Source organism: Euwallacea similis, chromosome 10 (assembly GCF_039881205.1).
Source record: "Euwallacea similis isolate ESF13 chromosome 10, ESF131.1, whole genome shotgun sequence".
NCBI lineage: Eukaryota > Metazoa > Arthropoda > Insecta > Coleoptera > Curculionidae > Euwallacea > Euwallacea similis.
This window is the reverse complement of record NC_089618.1, coordinates 4,094,235-4,108,167: the sequence shown is the minus strand read 5'-3', so window position 1 is coordinate 4,108,167 and position 13,933 is coordinate 4,094,235. Positions and strand designations below refer to the sequence as shown.

Sequence of the window (13,933 nt, the reverse complement as noted above, 5' to 3'; positions counted from 1 at the left end):
TTTGGAAAACCTAATAAAGGTGAGGTTCAGACAGGTGCTTCGAATAGATGTTTACTTTATGCCAGAAAAACGAGTAAAGAAAGGAGTTTTCAGATTCGAAATTACCTCTTCTGTTAGGCTCAAAACGCCGAAAAAGTTTCAATAAGAGCTTTTTAATCTACTCCAAAAATCGACAAAAAGGAATAAGGAAAACCAACGGTATCACAAACAACCCAGATCTGATAACGCACCTGCAGTCTAACAATAAAACTTCTACAACGTCATAAATAAAAAAAGATCTGAAAAGCAACTCAGGAGAATGGCTCTAAGGGGCAGCGTGCGCCTCAAACGGCCTCTTTTAATCAGCAGTCCTCGCATGCGCACCTCTAAGTGGCGAGCCCCAGCAACTTAACTTCCAGCAACGTTTCTTCTGAACCCCACCAGAGGTTGTTCGGGGAGACGGGTGGGGAAAGCTGAGGGCGGCCCGTTAACCCTCGGTTTACCGGTAATGGCCATTCAAAGTCTAGAGGATACGGTAAGTCGTGTAGAAGGTGGATACTTGAACAGTAAACCCCTATAAAAATTTCCTTAAAAAAAGAGCTGTCCACTAGAGCATGGGGCGACTCTGCGCTTAGCCGTAGACCCTCCCCGGGAGCGGTCTGCAAGAAGGAGGGCGCCCCATGGTAAAGAATGCTGCTTTCCTCCTGAGAAGAGCCACTCCCATTTGTTGCCGGCGTGTGGGACTCCGTATGAACTCTTCCAGGCAAAATCCTCACTCTCTTCAGCAACCTCTCTCTAAGGAATACTTACTCCTAAATTGTCCAGCAAGAGGAACGCCTGAGCTGTCATTCAGCACACCTGCAAATTGGGCAGAATCCGTTCAAGACCTCCCCACGAGGGAAACTTCAACACGGTGCAATCCACTTCCACTCCCATACAACATTCTCCAATGTCTTAGCGCATGTTCCATCATTACTGGACAACTGACCATGACATGCGACAGCCTAAGAAAACATACAGTCGGACCAAAGGCCATACGGACGAAATTTCTCCTCGAAATTCGAAAGGAAGAACATGAGGATGGTGGCCGGCCTACTGACCCTCGCCACTGCCGCCTCCAGCAACATCAGCATCTGTTCATATGGCACGTCAGACTTTATTATTGAACTTTCGTGAAACATGTACATAGTTGGATTATAGGAGGTCTTTGTTGTGTGTGTGTGGAGGCTCATCAATTTAAGGTACTTACTTCAGATGCATTTGAACTTCATTAAACCTGAATCGGACGAATGCCCGTTTAATAAATTGACTGATGATTGACCAAAAAGTCAGGAGCTCTGCGAGAATGGGCGGAAGGTCGAGAGGGACTCCCGGTAACAAAATCTCAATTGTTGTCATCACTTAGAATATTAATCTCGAGAAATCTGGATATCTAGAAGACATTTTTTTGACACACCTCGACATGCCGTGCGCATGAGCAAATCTCGTTACAGCTAAAAAAAGATTTCAAGTAAGTCTATCTTTCTCTACCATCTCCCCCCTCTCTTGGAAATTTTCGCGGTGCGGTTTTACGCTCACATCAATTGATCTTGCTACTGACCCTGGATACCTCGTTTAGGTGTCCAGGTCAGGAACCTTGAGACGGTTAACAACATACGTATATTTTTTTACCCCGGCTGGTCAACAGGCTTTCGAGATATCAGCTATCAAAGTTTGAAAAGGGGGAAAAAGTAAGTAATACACTCCTGGTGGCTACCCAAACACTTCAAAACAGCCCTGCTTTCACCGTTGACGTCTTCTTCAGACTGCTGAAAGGCTTTTCATTGAAATATTTTAATGAGGGGACCTCTTTTCAGGGACAAAAAGACCTTTGTGCGGCAGTCTTTTTAAAGCCGGTTATGGTGCTTTCAAGTTTTCTTCACAACACTACTTCTGCATAGGTCGATAATCTATGTAATTGAACGGACTCATACTGAGGACAATATTTTTAACCCCTGGAATATGGATATAAATTACGATGCACTATACATGGAGTGCTGCAACTACTACGAGGCTAAAGCCATTATGTAAATTTGTTTCTTGAGCAACAGTTGGGCCATAGCGGTGAAATAGAGACCTCGCGAGTTTGCTCTATATATATTTCGCGCTCTAGATAAGAAATCTTAGGACTATCCACCTTTAGTCGCTTATGAGCTAGAGCTTAGAGTCGATCGATACAAGAGCTAAAGCGGAGTTTTAAGGTATTATTTTACTTCGAATGACTAGACCGAACTAAGTGAAATAAATTACTGGAATTATCCCCATCCCCAATCGTTACCTCTGTAAATTGCTTATGATTTGGTGCATAGAAGGTCTGACGGAGACGGGAATTTCTTTGTTTCGGAATTTTTCCGGGAACAATCAAACGACAAATAATTGATGAAACGCAACAAAAAGCAGCAGACTAGAAGACAGAAGCTATAAAGAAGTTCAAGCCTTTGTGTGCTTCAAGTAAACACTCCTACGCCTATGGAATTGCGGTTGTCGCCGGGTTAAAACTCCATCAGTGACACTCTTAGGAATTGAAGATGAAGCTCAGACCCAGAATCCAGGGGCGCCCCCAATTTTACACATTTCTATCAGATGTTTTAAAAACCCAAAATATAGCTAGGCCCATGGGACTATGTGCGGCAATTTCAGGAGTTGTGTAGGTCACATCTATGGCTATGAGGTTTGACTTGTGATTTTTAGTCTACCTTTAAGTCTGTAAACTTTAATAGATTCGAAATCGGTGGAATCCCAGTGGCAATGTCGAATTTGTTTCTCTATCGGTTTAATATTTTTATTGAAGATTTTATTAAAATTAAATTCAATTTTACTAAAAAATATATCTACGTCTATGAGAGAGCTTCAGAAACAAAGCGGCCTCTACCAAGCAAAAATAATGCCCGTCCCGTGGCAGCCCAGAATTTGCTTAATTATGAAAGATAAAATTGCAGATTTCATATTTCAATTCATATTAAAAATTCATCTTTCTTCTTACTTTCAGTGCAGTACTGATTTGGTATACAAAGAATCATAAAACTAAAGATTTCTCTTTACATTTTGTGTCATATTCGAGTGTTTCTTTATAGAAAATAACTGAATTAAGGAGCCAAAAATCAGATATATTTAACAGCGGAAATGTTCATCAACCCAAAACTTGCACGGTTTGCATTTCTTGTAATTGCCTGAATGAATCATCAAACGAAAATTGAGGTAAATCTTAACCCGAATGTTTGAAATAAGCTGAGACTGGTCTGAGTCTCTAAATTTGAACGTGTCTGTGTGGGTGTATAATCTGCACATTTTCTAGGTTTCCCGGGAAGGAGCGCATTGTGAAGAGGTTTGTACAAACAATTGATATAATTTATTGAAGCTGCAGCAGATGAGAGCTAATCGAGCTATCAAAATCAATGGCGCAACTGACTTTCTGCAGGTATTGGAAATGCTTTGCCGAATTTTAGAGCCGCAAATCGAGTTAAAATCTTGATAAACCATCCTTAATTCCAGACAAAGCCTAATGACAATTTAATCTATCCATAAACTTTTGAGGGTTGAAACGTTCCATTATAGGATTTTTACGTTCCCCAAGAACACCAACACCAATCGCGTGTTTGTTATCAATGTATTAAAATATAAATAATACGAAACTAAACAATAACTCCACTCTGCTTAATTTTATCGTGTTATTGCGTGACCAAGGGCCATTTTTTACGATATTATTCAAATAAGATTTGGTCGGAAAAGTCGATAAAATAGGTAAACTTGCGCGTTGAGACCTGATTGTTTCTTTGTTCCTCATTGACCACGAAGAAGCTGAAGACTCTTAAAACCATGATATAGCCTCCGCTCAACTTGTCTTCATGAGAGAAAGCATCACTGAAGAAGATCTCATAACCTTTGAATTCCCCATTATTCATCTCTCACGGAATCTCATTGTGATCTGACCTTTAGCCATAAAAGGGGCACTTTTCTTGTGCAGCTACAAATCCCATTAAATTGCCTTTACCTCATGATTTCCTTTATAGATTATTATTACTCATTATAACCACATTGTCAGTCGTTCAACCCGCTTATATCTTCGATGATTGGGAAAGGTAAATATCACTGTTATCGGCTCCAACGCGCGATCAAAGGCCTTAAGGAGATCTAAAAAGAACTAACCTCAAAGCTGCAGCTCCTCTCAACCCCCGCTCACCAGGAACATCCCGACTTCAAAGTTGCACTTAAGTCCAAATTTTGTTTTCGAAAAAGCTCCTCCGCGTAATAATTCGCGCTCAAGAGCTTAAGCCGGCACCACATTCACCTCTCACAAGCCCATTCCCGACTGTTCCGACTGAAAACATAATCATGGGGCCCCTATCGCGCACTTGCCGCGCTCCACTGTCTTCGTCCTTGTCCCGACTCCATTCTGTCCCATTCGCCATCTTTGTTTCATCGTATTTTATGGACATAAAGGCACTACTGGCAGGGGTGATATGGATATTTCGTATGTAAGTTGGCGTCCTGAATTTTTCATGTTGTTCGCCGCCGTGTTCCGACGTCGCCCTGGCGAAGTCCTACAGGTGTGTTTGATGCTGAATGCTCTCCAGGTTTCCTTCTATTCGGGAATTGGATGAATTGAGGAGCTGCAGGAGGTCTGACCTGACCTGCACCAACAAAGAGGCAATATGAGAATCGTTATGGTCCAGTTGTTAGGGTCTGGATGTTCGGGGGAGAGGTAAAGGAAGACCGTTTCAATACAGTAAAGTTTTGCTATCAGAGACCGTTTTTAAAATTGAGTTTTATATTACGCCCCTGACAATGGATTTCGATTTCAAATATGTCTTAAGCTTCAAGATATCTATATCCTCCATAAGTGTATGTGCTCGGAATTTCAAATATTCGAAATTGCCCAAGTTTGAAAATATTTTTAAATTTTGCAAAACAAAGTGATTCGCCGCTGACTGCATCGCTAAATTGATTGAAAATCAGTAGGGCATCAGCTCGGTTTCTAAAAAAATTATTGCTGAGAAACAGTTAGAGATAAATATATAAATAATTACATTTTTGGAATCAGGGAAACGAGATCCTTTCACTTCTGTGCAAATGCATAGGATGATCTATTTAAAAAAAAACAAAAATCGTGATGTGATTTTGACAAATTTTCTGACAATTTGATGAAATTTAACCCATTTAAAGGTGATGCCTATTTAAAGCCGACTATCGCCCCGTACTTGGATTAGGGAAAATTCAACGCGAAATTGAGTAAATTCAGCAGTCTGCAGTTGTTTTAATTTGTAGGAACATTTATCAGATTCAGCGGGCCTTGAGTGATAGTGGTCGATGGCAATGTTGGAAAAGGATAAACCCGGTGTTTACAGGGTGGCATCCAAACCGAAGTCGCCTTAGGCCCATTTCCTGCACAAAAAGCAAATATTTGGCCCGGGTTGGTAATTTGGACGTTTGCCGTCGGCCCCCTCCGGGGTGCATATCGGCGAACGCAGTGTTTGCCATCGGAGCCCTAAATGAGCGTTCCATGGCGCAAATATTAAATATGATGAACCGCGCCGCTGTGAGCGCTAACGAGCAACATCCAGACCGAATCCTGCCACTAATTCGATTTTTTCATGGTTGTTTCATACGAGAAAACTGGTCCGCGGCCCTGCATAATGTGGCAGCTTCTCCTCTACTTAAAAGCCTCAATAGGTGCCGCAAAATGGCCGTAATTACAATGGTAAGCTCTGTAAATCCCATCGGAGGGTGTCGGAAATTATAGAGCGCGCCCGCCACTTTAAGAAGCACCGCCGAGGTACTTTGGCAAATTGCTCTCGCATATGTTGGGCAAATAGCGGACAGGAGAAAGCTCAACTTTTCAATGGGAAAAACTTAAATTCAATCATCGACGCTGTACGGCGAATATGGAATTTAAATGTTACATTTCATCGATGTATGCGTGCAAAGTGACTTAAGAGTCCCCTACCCTGTTGTCGCAACCCCTCACCTTCCTGTCAGGGTCTCAGACCGCTTTTATGGCTCAACGTTCCAAAGCAATCAGATGGAAAAATTAGCAGTGCTGTAATGTGGAAACCTTGATTTTTGCACAATCATGCGCACTCTGGCTGCTGGACATGCGGGGTGGCACCCTTAAATGATAAATATCGAAATAGAATATTGAAATAGGCAAACAAATGGAGAAAATGTGTTCCCGTTGACAAGCTGAGTCGGATTCGCAGACGAACACGGCAATTTTAAATAATTCACATTTAAACCCCTCAGTTGATGGACCAAATCAGCAAGCGAGAAATCCGCAACCCAACTGAATCAATTTTCATTAATAAAGAGAAAAGCCTGAGAACCAAAAAATCAATGAGGACCCTCTAAGGAGATCTAATCGAGACGCTTTAGCTGTCAGTTTGGCAAAGTCACAGATGACATTTGATGAGTCCTTTGTTGTCAAATTTACCAATAGAGCCTAAAACAGCTGAGCAACGTGCCGTTGTCAGATTCCCGATTTGGCATTCTTAAATGAATTTTTCAGGGCGTTTCACGTGACGTAAATGTAAGAGACAAAGAAACATAAGACACGAGTGTGGCAATTTCTCGGCAGGTAACGGTCATAAAGACGTTATTTTCCACAGTACCGGCCGATTATCCGGGCATATCAATAAGACGGCCTCATAACCGATTATTTATGAAATCTTAAAACAGCGGCGCAGCTCTTAAATACGTTTTAATAACGTTAATAAAATATTTTTATTCGCATAATCCGACCGTTAATGCGGTTCGTACATGCATTTCAGTACTTAATTATTTCGATTTATTAGATCGTTTTGCATATCGCTGTCACACAAACAGCTTTCCAGTTTTGAGAAAATTTAGTGACTTGATTGGACTTCAGGGGCTTTTAGCGAAATTAGTTTTTTTTATTTCTGATGTCTGTCAGTCTCGCGTATACTGCTAATTTCCATTTAGTTACGCGATTTGCACGAAACATTAGGAATTAATTTCCGAACCCATGCAGTTTTGACGTGGACATGTCGGTAGGACCTTTCTACCCTAGTGTCAGTTGATGCTCGCGGCGACACCTGGCGGTTGCTAAATGAATTTACTAAGTATCCCCGAGATGGAACTGGTGTTAAGCCAAATTTATTTAATTAATTTAGCCCATTAGTGCCCCGCAACCCTTATAAGGGGCTCGTGTAATACTGGCAAAGTTTTGGAGCGTGGGGGAGATCTCTGCGTTTGGGTGGTAGGAGTACAACCTGCAGACGTCTGGTGCGTTCGTTCGGTTAGTAATGGAAATATTCCTGCGGTAGTTCAAAATAAATTCGCCGCTTTACGGCGTACGAAGTGAAGAGCTAGAGGGCTCTTTTGCATCCATTGTTATGGCCCGTTTTTAGGAAAAATTCATTGTGTTGTACTACAAAAAGACTTTGCCATCGTCGTTTTTTATACCGGATGAGAAATACAGCTCGGTAAATTTATCATCCGTTTTAAGGGACACTGACCAACCCCTCATTGCAAACCTAGACCCAACTTTTAGACTGGATGAGGACGCTGATCTGCCGCAGTTTAAGATTTATATGGCACCTCAAGATGAGGGAAACGGCAGCGAAGTCGATAGTGACAAAACCTGAGGACGCGCACGAGGCCGATATGACATGCTATTAATTACTAAATGCTAAAATCTCAAAGAGGAATGATATATAGGGCGTCCCATTTAACGTATCCGAGTTGCTAGTATTTTTTATATAACTGGCAACGTCGCTTTACCGTACAACATTTAGGGTGATAGGACTCATTTTGGCAAGTTTTCGAAAACATCGTGTGCCCCGTTGTCCGTACACGCCCAGCTTACTCTCGACCCTGAATCACCCTGTATTTTTGTCATTGATTGGACTCTTAATTGTAATAATTTTTCGTTTGGTGAAAAAAGGGAGAAAAATGTACTTTGCTTGGTTAATAATGCTTATTTGGGCACTTTCATTATTTCGAAAATAAGTATAAAACACCCTCGAATCTAAGAAATTAGAACTGTTCACTCTCTCAGGATAAAGGGCTGGAAAGGCAACATTATTAACTTTTCAACTGCGAAAAGGTTTATGGTTTAAACTACTTCGCACCGCTAAGCTGTCTTTTATTGCTCCCCTGTATTACGGGCTCAGCGAGAATCAGTTTCTCATTAAAAGTTAAAAAGACTTTTGTCCACACGCCCCGCGCGAAACCACTGTTAGTTTTGGCCCGATGGCGAACCAATTAAGAAAATTAAACTTCCGGGAGGGAGTTTGTGTAACTCTCGAGAATTGTCTTCAAAAAGGACCAGAAAAAGTGGTGTCATCTTGCCGAGGTGCATAAGCTGGATGTAATCCAACAGTTGCATGTATAAGACGAAATTTATAGTTTTATAATTGGCGACATCTTAAGGCTACCATACACGAAAGTACGTCTCGGATGTCGTATAAATACGCATAAATCAAGAGCCGGCCATGTCTTTGAATCGCCGGTTCAATGGCAGTAAATATAGGAATTTGAGGATGGTGTTTTTGCATTGTGCCAAGAAGCAGCTTTAGATCTACTGTGGCCGATTGTTACTCCAGCGCTTTTCCATTTCGTCGAAACGTGGAGCCATATTTGAAGCCGGCTTCTATTAGAACACATAACAATTACCGAAAATCGGCTTGATATTTTATTCAATAATGATAATGGGAGTTGAAGCCTCGCGAAAATCAAATATTGATATAGTTCGGGCCTACTATGGTTACATCACTAAACATGCCAAACTTGCCCCCTTGAGGGGCAGCCCCATGCGAGAGTTTTCTCGGACTCGAAGGCAAATGTCCAGTTCAAACATCTCCCGAGGATTAATCAAAGTGAAACTGGCTATATTGTTTAGGGCAACACTGACAAACATAGTAAGCCCTTACCGGACACGGCAAAGCACAATTGCCTTCATTTATTTAGAAAACATCGGCCGGAGGCTTTAGTGGAGAGTTACCTTAATGGAAATACGATATAATGGCAACATTACTATCCGATCGCGCAGCGCTGATGTCGTTCCGACTAATCTCCATTTTGTTTGATGTATAATGGAGAATCGTCATTTGTCATTCGTATAATCTAGATTTAATGAACCTTAAATGTCTTTTGTCGTGATGGGTAGATCCACTATCATCGATCGGGACGAATATGCCTCTATTTCGACCGAATTAAACTTGTCTAAAACGGGCTTTTTCGGATAATTCAGTTAAACATGGTTTCGGCCAACGGACTGGGTTTTAATTCTGTCTTTAGTTGGAACTGTAATCGAATTGGGCCCTCGTGTACGACAGAAAGCTAAATAATTTAAAACAATTGGCGGTTTTGATTGAAATTTCAGCGAGGCGAAGATGTCGACATGCAAAGGCAACTTCAGGGGGGGTTCCTGTGGCCCTGGAGACGGGCTCAGGTTACCCCATGGCGGTTTCTAGAGTATTAAAATATCAAGTTCTTTGTTTAGTGAGAGAAGGCACTTTAGCTGTCCCCTTACATTTGTTTCTTTCGAATTACAATGCGAAGAAGCCCCCGGAAATATTCGATATCGAGGAATAACTTAAACGACTTTATAGCATTACATCGGCTCCAGTTTTAAAGAGCAGAAAGCGGGCTAGCAGGAGGGTTCAAAATAATTTCAACTAAACTCAATCACTCCTCCTAATTTTTGTTGACACATTCTCCAGATATGCAGAAAGGCATAGGAGGTCCGTATGGGAAAACGCGTTTTTATGCGGAAAGTTGCACTTTTGCAGGAAGTCATCAGGTGCCACTTTCCTGCAGTTCGCGTAAGAGTAGCGGGTGCTTCTCGTCCCGATTGCTTGAAGGCGACTGCGACATTCGCTTATCAAACAGAGCATTTGTGCCTTTCTCGTACTTGACCATTTGCCAGAACTGTTTCGGGTCGTTCGTGCCACGTGCGGGAAAGCATCACTTCTCGCCCTTGCTGGAAAAATAACTATTTTCCGGGCACGCAAACTCGCTGTTCCCAAATTGACAAAATCCCCATTCAAATTCCTAATCTCCCGAATTTACGTTTTTCCAGGTTCTCTCAGTGAATTTTCAGGTCGTTAAAATGTCTTAATCTGCGTTTGGACTCCAACAGCAGAGAACTCCCCAAATTGACGATACCCGCAAATTCAGGGAAACACGGTAACGACTAACCCTAGACTACAATCAATAGGGTGAGTGCACTTCAGCGGAGCCCCTTCGGGGGCTCAGGTGCGTTCGTTCGGTCTGCTGGTCGGGTATAATCCTAATAACACCCCCCTGAGTCGTTCTAGAGCCCCTTTTCAATGACTTGGATGTGGGGGGTCTTTGTTTAGGAAAAAACGCGGAGGGAACAAGTTCAGGACTTGCGTGGCATCGCAACTTGTCTGGTACTCCATGTCAGTTGATTACTGTGACTGTTTTAAATTTATTGAGATTGGAGAGGCTTCTCGTTTGCAACTGACAGCGTAACAAGTTTATTTCAAATTTAATATCGTTCGCTGGTGCATGCCTCGCACTGTGAATGCGGAGCACAATAATTCCCAATGTGTATTCGCTACATGGTGGGAGCAGGAAGCCTGGAATGGAGTTTTTATTTACTCTGAAGCAAATTATACGTAGTATAAGTGATGTAAAATCTGGCCTAATTCCGATAAAACGGTTTCTTTGAAGCGAGTGGCACTAATTTCGTCTGGAGTCTCTCAGCGAGGGATCGTGTCCATTAATTTCCATTAAACCGAAATTGACCATTAATTAGGTGAAAAGCGGCCATCGGATCCCCCCTCCTCTCGTGTATCGAAATTGAAAATACCGCGGGCGCAAAACTAAAAAAAATCTACTTTATTCGGCATTAAACCAGTCAATCACAGCGCGCCCGAAAGGGACGTTTTCTGAATAATAATTTTTCCAGAAAAATCCCGGAAAAACCTTTTCGTGTTTTTTCGTCGGCGCGTGACTGAGCTTTTATTCAAACAGAATAAAAAATGTTTTCGATCAAACACGAGCAAAGAAAATATTTACAAACTTGTTTGTTTATCCTTGGAAAGCCGGAAACGAAGGTGCGCCAGGTTTTCGATAGATTTCGTTTAGATTATAAAGTGGAAATCCGCGTTTGGGATCCGGAGAAATTGACATGCCTCCAAAAACTCCCCAGTTTCCAATTCTTCTTCAGACTGACAATTCCCCATCCGGGACAAAAACTTCGACGGTTTTTTGCGCACTTGAAAAACCGAATTTTAAATTTTGAAAATTTTAAAGGCCTGAAATCAGAATTTGATGGCCTGAAAGCCATGGAGTTCTAGAACCTGGAAGCTTTACTAAATTAGAGTTCTCTTGGCAGAGCTTAGAGTTTGCAGAGCGTCAAGTTTTCAGGATTTAAGAAATTTCACGCTGAGCTTTTAGGTTTCAGAAACTCGAGTTTTCAGTCGAAGTCGATGTTAGTCGAGGTTTAGAAGCGGATATTCAGGTTTTCAATGAAAACTTGGGTTTATGTAATTTTTGTCTGTTCGCTGAGATCGGTTTATATGGGTACCCCACAAGCATGGCCAATAAAAATAATATAATAAATAAATAAATCTAAAGGGAAATTAGAGCGATTCAGCTAGACTTGTCTCATACAAGAGTTGCTCTTGGCGCACGTCACTGACCTTGGTGGAGCCACTGTATTCCAGTAAGGAAATCTGAGCTCGATCCTCATTTTTAGTTCTGCTCTGAGACCTCCGACACGACGGCGAACGAATATTCCCGAGCACTCGTTCGTTTGAATTGTTTTTAATCAGAACAACCCGAGTTCCAGGGCCATCTTCGGCAAAAACGCCAAAATATTCCCATGTTTACAAACAATACGCCAAACAGGGTTTTTTAGTGAAATACCTCGATTTGGGTGTGCGAGAGCGTGAAACATCGTTTTAAAGGAAATGTAATTGCCCTTCACGGTGTTTGCTAATATACCAGATGTTCTATTTAGAAAAAAGCACCTTAGGCAGGTTAATTCGTTATTTTATTCGAATCGCGTTGTAATAGACTTTCTCAGGGTCTTAACTCAAACAAAAAACTAAGTACGTTAAAAAATACTTCGAAAACCGCTGGAGACACACAGGAATTATTAAGCAGAAATGGTCAACTTCAAAAATTCCCATGAAAAAACTAGCCCTAAAGTCGATCTCCCACGTTCCCCTCTTGAAAAACATACAAGGAACTTCATTATTTTATTCGCTAGCAGTCTACACTTATTTCTAGAACGCGATGCACTCAACGATTACACTCAACTTCGATATACATAGAACCATGTATTGACGACTTCTTTCCTTAGAGAATACATAATTTGAACCAAAAGCTTAAAAATATGTAGGCTGGCTCGCTTAAAAATATCGCGACTTAGGCAACTGAATAGACATTCAGGTTTTAAGTTTGCTACACATACATAAAACTTATAACATCTCGAAAACTACTAAAATCCTCAATGACAACCAGCTACTGGGAAAGTGTTTCTTAAGGAGGCAGAATCTCAAAGGTAATAACATACAGGGGATCTTGTTTAAGAAGGTTGAATTTCGGGCCTCCGAACAGAGACATGAACTTTTTATGTCTTGTCAGCATAAACCTGCAATATTTCAAAAACCACTCAAGCTTGATATAGCACCATCGATCTACTGGGAGCTCCCCCTTGAGAGCATTTGTAGCCAAAAACATAATTTCCTTCAAATGAACGTATGCAAACTCAGTCTGCAATCGCAAAAATGTCCATTTCCTCAGTCCATATAAAACACGGCACTGATAGCGTCATCATTTATGACACATGTGTCATCTGGGCACTCGATCTGCTAATGACCCTTTCGGAAGCTTGACCATGAAGCCTCTAGACGAAAGCTTCGCGCTGAAGCTTTCGGTTGTTTGCGGTTAGGTTCTAGGGGTGCGATGGATGCATGGCAGTGAAAGGGTGGTTTTTGCTACCCTCGTACGTTATGCTATTGACAAAATAATGGAGAGAGGAAATTAGCTGAATATTTAGGGGATTTTTGCCGGCGCGAACCCAAACACTCGAAAGATACATTTCTTGGGAGAAAGGAAGCTACTGAAGGCGGATATTATCTTTACCTAATAGACACAGTTTTGACAAGGCAGGTGAGGGAACGCTGAAATAACACAGACTGTTATGTTTTGGTTTTAAGTTTCGAGTGGACCTTGGCTTAATCAGAAATTCGCTGGAAATGCGATTTTCATTTAACGGTAAACAAGCACACAGCAAACATTTGGCTGTTTGAAGTTGGGGTTGAAATTGCAATTTTCTAATTTTAATCTCGTTTTGTGGCGCTGATGATGATGATTGACGTTCCGTTCGATTAGGCAGGTAAACAACCCTTCAAATTTCAATTGAAAAGCGGCCTTTTAATCTCGAGATATATTAAATTTCTCACAGGCTTAAAAATCATATTACGGCACTTCCTCCGCGTCTTGATTGACGTGTAAAAAGAAACATGTTGCAAGATTGAAACACATGTTCCAGATGAAAGAGAATCCGCGAAAAAACACCACACCGATACAAATCGAAAGATAATGCATTTGGTAGCTTGATACTTCCGACCAGAGGCGCGGTAGCGCGCCGAGTCCCGTTAAGCAGGGCGGAAATCTAGCAGCACGCACGCCGCCACTGTCCTTGTCCTCCCTCTATTTATTTATTTAACTTTTTACCGCTCCTGCCTCCTACCAAAGCACCGAATTGACTTGTAACAACACAGTGACAGCTTCGCTTGGCAGGACCAGGACATGACAGGCCCCAGACCTCAGCATTTTTTCCTCAAATTGAAATTATTCCCTTTTCGATGTGTACCAACTGAAGATTTTAATCCGGAGTAACCGAATAAGGAAAGCCGTCTTCGCCTGTCCGAAAATGGAAAAGTTTTCCTCGGAATCCTCTGGAGAAATCTCCGGA

The 13,933-nt window shown here is 41.7% G+C and overlaps 2 protein-coding genes across 2 annotated transcripts in view; both read right to left on the bottom strand.

The window, feature by feature from the left end:
• The window catches only part of LOC136411573 (discoidin domain-containing receptor 2-like), a 36,794-nt gene extending 32,451 nt beyond the window's left edge, over nt 1-4,343 (bottom strand). Inside the window, exon 1 of the mRNA XM_066394199.1 lies at nt 4,165-4,343. The gene's annotated coding sequence lies outside the window, so the exon portion shown is untranslated. The remainder of the gene's footprint in view (nt 1-4,164) is intronic.
• The window catches only part of HDAC1 (histone deacetylase 1), a 114,231-nt gene that overhangs the window by 89,412 nt on the left and 10,886 nt on the right, over nt 1-13,933 (bottom strand). The gene's annotated exons all lie outside the window — the stretch shown is intronic.